Raw genomic sequence first — 10,623 nt, forward strand, 5'->3', positions numbered from 1 at the left:
GGATTCTTCAATATCCGCAAATCAATCAATGTAATACACCACATTAACCAACTGAAAAATAAAAATCATATGATCATCTCAAGAGGTGCAGAGAAAGCCTTCGACAAAATTCAACATCCATTTATGATAAAAAGCCTCCAGAAAGTGGGAGTAGAAGGGACATACCTCAACATAATAAAAGCTATATATGACTAACCCACAGCAAACATTATCCTCAATGGTGAAAAATTGAAAGCATTTCCCCTAAAGTCAGGAACAAGACAAGGGTGCACACTCTCATCACTACTCTTCAACATAGTTCTGGAAGTTTGGCCACAGCAATCAGAGCAGAAAAAGACATGAAAGGAATCCAAATTGGAAAAGAAGAAGTAAAACTTTCACTGTTCGCTAATGACATGATCCTCTACAGAGAAAACCCTAAAGACTCTACCAGAAAACTACTAGAGCTAATCAATTAATACCATAAAGTTGCAGGATATAAAATCAACACACAGAAATCCCTTGCATTCCTATACAATAATAGTGAGAAAATAGAGAAATTAAGGAAAATATTCCATTCACTGTTGCAACGAAAAGAATTAAATACTTAAGAATATATCTACCTAAAGAAACAAAAGACTTGTACATATAAAACCATAAAACACTGGTGAAAGTAATCAAAGAGGACATTGATAGATGGAGAAATATACCGTGTTCATGGATTGGAAGACTAAATATTGTGAAAATAATTATACTACCCAAAGTAATTTATACATTCAATGAAAACCCTATCAAGCTACCAACGATATTTTACACAGAGCTAGAACAAATAATCTCACAATTTGTATGGAAATACAAAAAACCTCGAATAGCCAAAGCAATCTTGAAGAAGAAGAATGGAACTGGGGGAATCAGTCTGCCAGACTTCAGGATCTACTAGAAAGCCACAGTCATCAAGACAGTATGGTACTGGCATAAAAACAGAAATATAGATCAGTGGAACAAAATAGAAATCCCAGAGATAAATCCACGCACCTATGGACACCTTATCTTTCACAGAGGAGTCAAGAATATAAAATGGAGAAAAGACAGTCTCTTTAACAAGTGGTGCTGGGAAAACTGGTCAGCCACTTGTAAAAGAATGAAACTAGAACAGCACTTAACACCATACACAAAAATAGACTCAAAAAGGGTTAGAGAACTAAATGTAAGACCAGAAACTGTAAAACTCCTCGAGGAGAACATAGGCAAAACACTCTCCGACATAAATCACAGCAGGATCCTCTAAGACCCAACTGCCAGAATATTAGAAATAAAGGGAAAAGTAAACGAATGGGACATAAATAAAATCAAAATCTTCTGCACAGCAAAGGAAACTATAAGTATGGTGAAAAGGCAGCCTTCAAAATGGGAGAAAATAATAGCAAATGAAACAACAGGCAAAGAATTAATCTGCAAAATATACAAGCAGCTCCTACAGCTCAATTCCAGAAAAATAAATGACCCAATAAAAAATGGGCCTAAGAAATAAACAGACAATTATCCATACACATGAAAAAATGTTCAACATCCCTCATAATCAGAGAAATGCAAATCAAAATCGCAGTGAGATACCATTTCACACCAGTCATAATTGCTGCTATCCAAAAGTCTACATGCACTAAATGCTGGAGAGGGTGTGGAGAAAAGGAAACCCTCTTACACTGTTGGTGGGAATGCAAACTAGTACAGCCACTATGGAGAACAGTGTGGAGATTCCTCAAAAAACTGGAAATAGAACTGCCATATGATCCAGCAATCGCACTCCTGGGCATACACACCGAGGAAACCAGAATTGAAAGAGACACATGTACTCCAATGTTCATTGCAGCACTGTTTATAATAGAGAGGACATAGAAGCAACCTAGATGTCCATCTGCAGACGAATGGATAAGAAAGCTTTGGTACATATACACAATGGAGTATTTTTCAGGCACCAAAAGAATGCATTTGAATCAGTTATAATGCGGTGGATGAAATTGAAGCCTATTATACAGAGTAACATTGGTCAGAATGAAAAACACCAATACAGTATCAGTTCAGTTCAGTTCATTTCAGTCGCTCAGTTGTGTCCGACTCTTTGAGACCCCATGAATCACAGCACGCCAGGCCTCCCTGTCCATCACCAACTCCCGGAGTTCACTCAAACTCATGTCCACCGAGTTGGTGATGCCATCCAGCCATGTCATTTTCTGTCGTCCCCTTCTCCTCCCGCCCCCAACCTTTCCTAGCATCAGAGTCTTTTCCAGTGAGTCAGCTCGTCGCATGAGGTGGCCAAAGTATTGGAGTTTCAGCTTTAGCATCAGTCCTTCCAATGAACACCCAGGATTGATCTCCTTTAGAATGGACTGTTTGGATCTCCTTGCAGTACAAGGGACTCTCAAGAGTCTTCTCCAACACCACAGTTCAAAAGCATCAATTCTCCGGTAATCAGCTTTCTTCACAGTCCAACTCTCACATCCATACATGACCACAGGAAAAACCATATCCTTGACTAGACGGAACTTTGTTGGCAAAGTAATACAGTATACTAATGCATATATATGAAATTTAGAAAGATTGTAATCTTAAACCTGTATACGAGACAGCAAAAGAGACATAGGTGTATATAAGAGTCTTTGGGACTCAGTTGGAGAGGCTGAAGGTTGGATGATTTGGAAAATGGTATTTAGCATGTATATTATCATAGGTGCAATGAATCACAAGTCCAGGTTCGACATATGATACAGAATGCTTGGGGCTGGTGCATGGGGATGACCTGAAGGGAGGATATGGGATGGAGGGTGGTGGGAGGGGGATTCAATAAGGGGAACACATGTACACCAAGGGCAGATTCATGTCAATATATGGCTAAAACAACCAATATATTATTGCAAAAATAATTAGCCACGAAAAAAAAAATAGATTACCAAGATCCAGATGGGAAGAGGGTTCAATATGGGGATGGTGAATGTCATACTTCCCGTGAGAAAAGCAGGCAGAAATCACCTCCTGGCCACCTACGTCACAAAGGGCTTTGTTGCAACACTCTCCTATGCTGTCAGGTAAAGTTGCTCAGGAGGCACAAAATGCTGATACAACTAAAACCCACAGCTAGCACTCCCAAAGATTCAATAATATTTGGAGTGAACCTACCAAATATCAATTAGGCCACTGTCATCCTAAGAAATTGGTGGGAGCAGTGTGTTCCCAAGGGCAGGGCAATGGAGGTGGCCCAATCCTGGTGCATATGACAAACAGGATCACCACAAACAGATAAATTTTGGGGTACTGGGGCACCATGCAGTTTGTGGGATCTTAGTTCCCTGACAAGGGATTAAAAACGTTTTGTTTCCTTGTTAATTTTCGGTTTCGTAGATCCATCCATGGTTGTGAGTGGGGTATTAAGTTCACTCTCGCTTATTGTGTTATTGTTAATTTCCCCTTTCATAATTATTAATATTTGTCTTACATATTGCAGTGCTCCTGTGTTGGATAAATATATATTTTAATTATTATAGCTTCTTTTTGGATTGATCCTTTGATCATCATGTAGTGTCCTTCTTTGTCTCTTTTCACAGCCTTTGTCTTAAAGTCTATTTTATCTGATATGAGTATTGTTACTCCTGCTTTTCTTTTTTTTTTTGGTCTCTATTTGTGTGGAACATATTTTTCCAGCCCTTCCCTTTCAGTCTGTATGTGTCCCTCGAGGTGGGTCTCATGTAGACAACATATATAGGGGTCTTGTTTTTGTATCCATTTAGCCAGGCTGTGTCTTTTGGTTGGGGCATTCAACCCATTTACATTTAAGGTAATTATTGATAAGAATGATCCCGTTGCCATTTACTTTATTGTTTTGGGTTCGGGTTTATACCCCCTTTCTCTGCTTCCTGTCTAGAGAATGTCCTTTAGCATTTGTTGGAGAGTTGGTTTGGTTTTGCTGAATTCTCTCAGCTTTTGCTTGTGTGTAAAGCTTTTGATTTCTCTTTCATATTTGAATGAGATCCTTGCTGGGTATTGTAATCTGGGCTGTGGGCTATTTTCTTTCATCACCTTAAGTATGCCCTGCCCTTCCCTCATGGCCTGAAGAGTTTCTATTGAAAGATCAGCTGTGATCCTTTTGGGAATCCCCTTGGGTGCTATTTGCTGTTTTTCCCTTGCTGCTTTTAATATTTGTTCTTTGTCTTTGATCTTTCTTAATTTTATTAATATGTGCCATGGGGTGTTTTGTCTTGGGTATTTCCTGTTTAGGACTCTCTGGGTTTCTTGGACTTGGGTGATTATTTCCTTCCCCATTTTAGGGAAATTTTCGACTATCATCTAATCAAGGATTCTCTCATGGTCTTTCTTTTTGTCTTCCTCTTCTGGGACTCCTATGATTTGAAAGTTGGGGTGTCTAATATTGTCCCAGAGGTCTCTGAGATTGTCCTCATTTCTTTTAAATCGTTTTACTTTCTTCCTCTCTGTTTCATTTATTTCTATCATTCTATCTCACATATCCTATCTTCTGCCTCTGTTATTTTACTGTTGGTTCCCTCCAGAGTGTTTTGGATCTCATCTATTGCATTGTTCCTTATGCATGGACTCTTTTTTTATTTCTTCTAAGTGCTTGTTAAACCTTTCTTGCATCTTATCGATCCTTGTCTGCAAGCTATTTATCTGCAACTGCATTTTTTTTCAAGATTTTTGATATTTTTCACCATCATTGTTCCGGAATTCTTTTTCAGGTAGATTCCCTATCTCTTCCTCTTTTGTTTGGGTTGGTGGGCATTTATTTACTTATCTCTATGTGAAGAGTTCGTTGAGGCAACCACACATTTTCTTATTCACAAAGCAAGGCAGAGGGAACATGTTGAAATTACACAGGATGCTGGCTGTTTCCCCTCATCAACGCCAGGTTATGACCTAACACAGTCTGAATACCTCCCCCAGCCCCTCTTATTTCAAAGAAAACCCCTTCCCACTACTAAGGAAAAGGCTTCCATGGCTGAGAAGAATGTACAAGTGCCAGGAGTGGAGCCAACTCAGATCTGCTCTACATCTGAACAAGTTGAGAGCAGCCATTACCAATGCTTATGAAGGTGGCACAGTGGGAGTATCTGGAACTGTGACTGATGTGCTGGGACTGTCCCTGTATGCACCCAATCCCATATTGGACACAACTCTTCCTCCAGCACTTCTTTCTTTTGGGAAAAATTTCCAATGCTGAAAGGGGATACAGTACATGCTTACAAGAAATGGATTCAGTTAGGACCTGAAACTCAGGTCTTCTGTAACGTCAACTGGATACTCACCCTAACTCCCCAATAGGCAGTGTTGGCTACTGAGCACAGGAGAAGTCCAGCCTCTACCTGGCACTGGTTCTGGCCCCTCTATCTCTAGCCCTACCTCAAACCAAAGTGAGGGTTGCCAATACACAAGAGCAAAATTAATCTGGAATGTAAAATTATGGAAATAGCGCAATAGGAAAAACAAAACCAAAAACAAGTTAAAAAGGAGAAGCGTTTAAGAGACTTCTAGAGAACATCAAGTGTACTAACATTCGCTTTATGGGGTCATAGATGGAAAAGAGAGAGAGAAAGGGGTCAAAAATATGTATTTAATATCCTGATTGGGAAAAATTGCAACCTATAAAACTCTACCCAGCAAGGTAATCATCCAGAATTGGAGAGAAGAACTTCTCAGACAAACAACAACTAAGAGCTTATCCCTACTAAACCAACTCGGAAGGAAATATTAAAGAGTCTTCTCTAAGTGGAAAAAAGAAGTACAAATCTACAGAGAAGGGAAAAAGTCCCACCAGTACACACAAACACATAGTAAAGGATGTGGCTCAATCAAGTAGATAATCTAGTATGAAAATTAAAAGACAATTGAATTGCAAATTAAGTGCTTACTACATTAAATAACCTATTACATCAATGGAAAGAGCATCCTGATAGAAAAGCAGTAAGAAAACTCTAGTCTTAAATTACAGATTAGAGTATTTGAACTTAATAGACACCTACAGCATTTGTTGTTGTTCTTCAGTTACTAACTTGTCAGACTCTTTTTAAATCCCACGGGCTGTAGCCCTCCAGGCGCCTCTGTCCATGGGATTTCCCAGGCAAGAATAATGGAGTTTATTGCATTTCATTTTCCAGGGGAATTTGCTGCCCCAGGGATCAAATCTGCATTTTCTGTGTTCTAGGCAGATTCTTTACTTCTGAGCAACCTGGCATAGTCTATCCCAAAATAACAGAATACACACCTTCAAGTGTGCACAGGATATTTTTTCTGGGATGATCAAATGCTGGGCCCCAAAACAAGTCTCAACACATTTAAGAAGACAGAAATTATATCAAGCACTATTTCTGATTACAATGGTACCAAATAAGAAATCAATTACAGTCGGGGAATATGGGACAAACACAAACATATGGAGATGAAACAACATGCTACTAAATACCAATGAGCTAATGAAGAAATCAAAAAGGGAATCAGAAAATACTTTGAGACTAATAAGAACACCAACTTTCAAAAATCTATTGGATTTAGCAAAAGCAGTTCTAGGGGAATTTGTATAGTGACAGATGCTTCCCTCAAGGTGGGGGGAGAAACTGAAATAAACAGCTTAACTTACTATATAAATGAAGTAGAAAAAGAAGAATAAATAAAGTCCCAAATTCTCTGAATGAAGGCAATAATAAAGAACAGAGAGGACATTAATAAAATTGAGACTTCCCCTTTCCTAAAGTAAAAAAAAAAAAAAATCATGTGTAAAGATATTTCTTGAAAAGATAAACAAAATAATTAAGTCTTTAGTCAGGTTTATCAAAAATAAAGATAGATGACTCAAATAAACAAATGCAAATGAGACATTACAGCCAACATCACAGCAATAGGGAAAAATCATAAGAGGATACTACAAGTAGATATATGTCAAAAAATTGCACAACCTAGAAGAAACTGACAAATCTCTAGGACCATACAAACTTTCAAAACTGAATCAAGAAGGCATGTATAATCTGAATAGTTGAAACACTAGTAGTGAAATCGAAATTATAATAAAAATCTGTTAGTAAAATAAAGTTCAGGTCTGCACTGCTTCAAAGCAGAATATTTACAAACATATAAGAAGAGCTTAAACCCAACATTCTAACTGATTCCGAAAAACTGAGAAAATGGAGTACTCCCAAAATTTTTATGAAGCTATTATTTTCCTAACACCGAAACCAGGCAAAGACACCACCAGGAAAGAAAACTCAATGCCAATATTTATGTTTAATATAGATGTGAATATTCTTAACAAAATATGAGAGAACCAAATTCAACATCACTATGAAACCAACAAATACCATGATCAAGATGGACTTATTCCAGGGACACAAGGATGGTTCAATATCTGCAAATTAGTCAGTGTAGTACACCACATTAGGAAATAGAAGGACAAAAATCACATCATCATCTCAACAGATGCTATAAAAACATTTGGAAAAATTCAATATTCATTCATTTCAAAAACTCTCACCATAGTTGTTATGGAGGGAATATATCTGAAGATAATGAAAGTGAATGTTGAAGTCACACTGTTCCCACACCAGTACTCTGGGCTAGAAAATTCCATGGACTCTATAGTCCATGTGGTCTTCAGAACATAATAAAGGTGATATATAACAAACAGAGATGATATCCTATTCATTGGTAAAAAGCTCAAAGGTATCCCTCAACATCAGGAACAAGACACAGATGCCCACTCTTGCCACTTCTAAAAGACTAGATATACTAGGCACAGCAATCATGCAAAGAAAATAAAGTCATCCAAATTGGAAGGAAGAAGTAAAACTGTCACTACTTGCAGTTGACTTGATACTATATATAGAAAGCCTTCAGTTCAGTTCAGTTCACTCGCTCAGTCAGTCGTGTCTGATTGTTTGTGACCCCATGAATCACAGCATGCCAGGACTCCCTGTCCAACACCAACTCCTGGAGTTCATTCACACTCATGTCCATTGAGTCGGTGATGCCATCCAGCCATCTCATTCTCTGTTGTCCCCTTCTCCTCCTGCCCCCAATCCCTCCCAGCATCAGAGTCTTTTCCAGTGACTCAACTCATCGCATCAGGTGGCCAAAATATTGGAGTTTCAGATTAAAAAAAAAAAATCATCAAACAAATGAAATCAAGGTGAATTAAAACCCTAAATGAAAGATTGGAAACTATGAAACACCTAGAAGGAAATGTAGGCCGAACACTCTTTAACATAATTCATAGCAAATATTTTTTCACCTGTCTCCTAAGGCAAATGTAGCAAAGGAATAAAATGAGATCTAATCAAATTTAAAAGCTTTTGCACAGCAAAAGAAAACACTGACAAAATGAAAAGACCACCTACCGAAAGGGAGTAAGTATTTGCAAATTATATGACTATAAGTGGTTAATATCCAAACTATCTAAACAGATTATTCAACTCGATATTAAAAAACAAGCAAAAAACAATGGGAAGATCTGATTTTCTCCAAAGAAGATATACAGATGGCTCATGAAGAAATGCTGAACATCACTGTCAGAGAAATTAAAACCAAAATCACAAAGAGATATCACCTCACACTCATAAGAATGGCTATCATCAATTCAAAAAGTCTGAAAATAACAAATGTTGGCAAGGATGTGGAGAAAGGGAGGCCATTGTATTTAATTGGTGGGAATGTAAATTTGTGCAGTCACTGTGGAAAACATCATGAAAATTTCTCAAAAAACTAAAAAAGAACTAGCAATTGACCCAGCAATTCCGCTCTGAGGTATATATCAGAAGAAAATGAACACCAATTTGAAAAGATACATGAATTACAATGTGTATTACAGCCTTTTATACAATAGAAAATATATGGGCTGTGGGCTCGGAGGCTGAAGAGAAAAGACGGCAAGGTGGCTTTGGTGGTGGCCACAGAGCACAGGATGCTCCAGAGATAGAGGAGAAAATTCTGCAAACTGGCTGATTACTCATGAAGATGAGATTTTATTTTTGTGGCAGGCATCTGTGGGGTCTGTAATAGAAACGGTTGCTGGCTGTGGAGAAATCAATCACTCTATAAACAGGCTTCCTACGAAGAGGAAAGCAAATGAGTCTTGCTCTAATACTGCACCTTCTCTTACTGTGCCTGAATGTGCCATTTGTCTGCAAACATGCGTTCACCCAGTCAGTCTGCCTTGTAAACATGTTTTCTGCTATGTGTGAAGGGAGCTTCATGGCTTGGAAAGCAATGTGCCCTCTGTCGACAAGAAATTCCCGAAGATTTCCTTGATAAGCCAACCTTGTTGTCACCAGAGGAACTCAAGGCAGCAAGTAGAGGAAACGGTGAATATGCCTGGTATTATGAAGGAAGAAATGGGTGGTGGCAGTATGACGAGGGCACTAGCAGAGAGCTGGAGGATGCTTTTTCCAAAGTTAAAAAGAACACTGAGATGTTAATTTCCGTGTTTCTGTTTGTTGCCAATCTCGAAAATATGGTACAGTATCGGAGAAACAAACATGGACGTCGCAGGAAGATCAAGCGTGATATAATAGATATACCAAAGAAGGGAGTAGCCATACTTAGGCTGGACTGTGATTCTAATACTGTAAACCTAGTGAGAGAGAGCTCTGCTGATGGAGCTGACAGTGTACTGGCTCAGAGCGGAGCTTCAGTTCAGTCGTCTTCTGTGAGGCCCCTGACATCAGTAGATGGTCAGCTAACAAGCCCCGCCACGCCATCCCCTGATGCAAGCACTACTCTGGAAGACTCTTTTGCACATTTACAACTTGGTGGAGACAGCATAGCGGAAAGGAGTCATAGAGCGGAAGGAAAAGAAGAGCATGGATCACCATCTTCAGGCAGGGCACCAGCACCAGACGCTTCGATTGAAAAAACCGAGTCCGATGCCAGCAGGGAGAGTGAGGATGTATCTGCGCTTGTTGCACAACACTCCTTGACCCAATAGAGACTTTTGGTTCCTAATGCAAATCAGACAGTATCTGATTGATCAGGAACTGATTGATAAGTGGCAGCAGATGGAAGAGTGAGTGTCAGATCTTGAAGGCCTGATGGACAGTGTACAGTAACGGAAGATTAAATAAAAAGTTTTCAGATCCATGCTCAAGATGAAAATGGTTATCTGTAAATTTCTACCCACGTAACATTATACTCATCCCTAGTAGTGTATTTTGGGAGGTGGGGTGGGAAGGGATATGGAAAGGATAGACCTGTAATTAAAATGTCTAACACATCTCTGTTGAGAAATTTAGTTAATATAAGGAACTTGGGTGTTAATAGTTGATAGCTGTTTAATAATAACCCAGTTTTCTTGAGGTCTGTTTATTTTATAGTTTTTTAAAATACCTTCAGTTCTTTTGGCCAGCATGTGTGTATTATTTTTGCATTAATGGTCCTCATCTGCCTACTGCAATGGTTCATATTTTTCTGCATGGATTGACAAAAAACCATTACAAAAATTTGTCAGCTACAAGATGTCCGGTATCAGTATGAAAAGAAAGCTTAATTATAGTGGATGCGATGTCAGATTTAGCGGGTGTGTTAACATTAAAGTGTGTGATGTCAGATATAGGGGCTGTGATGTAATATATAGTGAAAATGATGTCACAAACACAG

At 38.7% G+C, this 10,623-nt stretch overlaps 1 pseudogene; it reads left to right on the forward strand.

The window, feature by feature from the left end:
• Window positions 1-10,087, forward strand: part of LOC129540265 (E3 ubiquitin-protein ligase RNF146-B pseudogene) — a 75,519-nt pseudogene extending 65,432 nt beyond the window's left edge.
• Window positions 10,088-10,623: the final 536 nt, after the last annotated feature.

The sequence above is a fragment of the Moschus berezovskii genome, chromosome 23, assembly GCF_049115385.1.
Source record: "Moschus berezovskii isolate FMDL1 chromosome 23, NW_MosBer_1.0, whole genome shotgun sequence".
Classification (NCBI taxonomy): Eukaryota; Metazoa; Chordata; class Mammalia; order Artiodactyla; family Moschidae; genus Moschus; species Moschus berezovskii.